Below are 3,317 nucleotides of genomic sequence, written 5' to 3' on the forward strand. Positions count from 1 at the left end.
TTAAATTAATTATTCTTGTGCCTTTGATTAATCGAGACCTTTAAATCATGTACAGGATGAGATGTTTGAGGATGAGTCTGACAATTGCGAGGTTGAAATCTTAAAGCTTCGATCAGAACTTCTACCCTTAAAGTACAAGACAGTTTTAGATGATAATGAGACTTTCAACAAGAAGATCACTGTGAGATCCTCATTAGGATTAGCAGGTATGGGTGAGTTCCGAAAGTTGTTGCAGGATGAGGGCCTCGAAAACAAGTTTAGGATTAGTCCTTTCGGGCACTTTTTTGGATTTGCATGAGAGGCCACTATTTCAAGCATCTATAGTGCATGACCTTCTACTCTGTAGAGTATTGTGTGAGAAGACACAAGAGTTATGGTTTGATTATAAAAGATTACTAGTTCACTTCGGCCTTCGTGAGTTCGCGATAATGACTGGACTCAATTATGGACATTCTTACACGAATTCGAAGCTTCAAAAGTACCTTCTTGATGGTGAAGAGTTGTGGAAACTTATTGCCAAAGGAAAAAGGTCTGTGACTGGTAAAATAGTGCTTGAGTTGATCAAATCTGAATCCAAAAAAATTAAAAAAAATACAAGTATGCATTATGCTTTATTTGGTTTGTCCACTGTATTTTATTGGCAAAGGATTCGAACTGTGGTGTGTACGAAACTACAGTTAGATTAGCCTCCACAGAAAAGGTTTTCTACAATTATCCATAGGGCCGAAATAGTTTTCTGTTGACTGTTGATTATCTTATGAAAGATATGAAAGAGTGTCAACAATCTAAGGGTGACTCGTATAACCTCTACGGATTTACTTGGGCTTTCATGCATATTTTTATATTATTTTTGGATGGTAGAAATGGATGATTTACCAATTTTATTGTTTAAGTTTATTTTTACGGGTATTATGTGATTTTTTTGGATGATTTTAATGGATATTTGGAACATATCTTTATGGATGTTTGGCCTTAACATTGAACATATTTCAAAAGATGTTTTAAACATCTATCACGATGTTTTCTCCCGATTACTGTTAAATTAATAAGTTATGTTTAATCGACTGATCCTATGGATGTTTGAAACATCTAACGCATATGTTTCAAACATCTATCAGGATGTTTGAAGAAATTAGATGGTAGTTGAAGGTAGAAAAATACACAAGGACATAATAACATCAACATCAAACTACCATTAAACATCAACCTACTTAATACTTCAAATAATTGATCGTCAACCTAATAATCTTGTGAATAATTAAATGTGGAATAATAAAATACTCAAAGGATCGATCGTCAATCTATTGATCTTGTGGATAATTATACTTCAACCTATTGAATACTTCAAATAATTTATCATCAGCCTATTGACTTTATGAATAATTAAACATAGAATAATTGAATATTTCAAATAATTGATCATCAACATATTGACCTTACCAAATTATACATCAACCTATTTAATACTTCGAATAATTGATCGTCAACTTATTGATCTTGTGGATAATTAAACATAGAATAATTGAATACATCAAATAATTGATCGTGAACCTATTGACCTTGCGAATATCAACCTATTTAATACTTCGAATAACTGATCGTCCACTTATTGATCTTGTGGATAATTATACATCGACCTATTAAATTAACATAGTAAATAGGTCTAATAATTAATAATCAACCTATTGACCTTATGAAAAAGTAAATATCAACCTATTGAATACTTCAAATGATTGATCGTCAATCTATTGATCTTGTAGATTTAATGACAGTCAATATCAAACATCCTGATAGATGTTTGAAACATCTATCAAGATGTTTGAAGAAATTAGATGGTAGTTGAAGGTGAAAAAAACACAAGGAAATAATAGCATCAGCATCAACATCAAACTACCATTAAACATCAACCTACTTAATACTTCAAATAATTGATCGTTAACCTAATGATCTTGTGAATAATTAAACGTGGAATAATTAAATACTCAAAGAATTGATCGTCAATCTATTGATCTTATGGATAATTATATGTCAACCTATTAAATACTTCAAATAATTTATCGTCAGCCTATTGACCTTATGAATAATTAAACATAGAATAATTGAATACTTCAAATAATTGATCGTCCACATATTGACCTTATGAAATTATTCATCAACCTATTTAATACTTCGAATAATTGATCGTCAACTTATTGATCTTGTGGATAATTAAACATAGAATAATCGAATACATCAAATAATTGATCGTGAACTTATTGACCTTGCAAACATCAACCTATTTAATACTTCAAATAATTGATCGTCCACTTATTGATCTTGTGGATAATTATACACCGACCTATTAAATTGATATAGTAAATAGGTCTAATAATTAATAATTAACATATTGACCTTATGATATTTTCTATTGAATACTTCAAATGATTGATCGTCAACCTATTGATCTTGTAGATTTAACGACAATCGATATCAAACATCATGATAGATGTTTCAAACATCTATCAGGATGATTGAAGAAATTAGATGGTAGTTGAAGGTGGAAAAAAAATACCAAGGACATAATAATATCAACATCAACATCAAACTATCATTAAACATCAACCTATTTAATACTTCAAATAATTGATCGTCAACCTATTGACCTTGTGAATAATTAAACATAGAATAATTAAATACTCAAATGATTGATCGTCAATCTATTGATCTTGTGAATAATTATACATCAATCTATTTAATACTTTGAATAATTGATCGTCAACATATTGATCTTGTGAATAATTAAACATAAAATAATTAAATACCTCAAATGATTGATCATCAATCTATTGATCTTGTGGATAATTATACGTTAACTTATTACTTGACCTATTAAATACTTCAAATAATTGATTGTCAACCATTGGCCTTACGAACATTGACCTATTGAATACTTTAATAATTGATCGTCAATAAATTAACATACGGATAATTCTGTGTTAGATGCTTCAAACATCTTAACGGATATTTGAAACATCTTTAAGATGTTTGAAATATCTATCAAGATATTTGAAGAAATTAAGGTACTTGAAGGTATAAAAGAACACAAGTACATAATAACATCTATTAAATGATGTTTGAAAAATACAATAATTGTTAATACAAATCTAAAGATCTTTTAGTTCTCCAATAACATCAACATCAAATTACCAAAACAAGTATAACAACAAAGTCATTAAGACACAATGGAGTTGCTTGTTCCTTCAGTTCTCTTCTTGCAAGTAGTTCTTTTGTGGCCAATTCTTTTGCATATGGAGCATCTGTTTTGCTTCTTTTTTACT

Source organism: Nicotiana tomentosiformis, chromosome 10, assembly GCF_000390325.3.
Source record: "Nicotiana tomentosiformis chromosome 10, ASM39032v3, whole genome shotgun sequence".
NCBI lineage: Eukaryota > Viridiplantae > Streptophyta > Magnoliopsida > Solanales > Solanaceae > Nicotiana > Nicotiana tomentosiformis.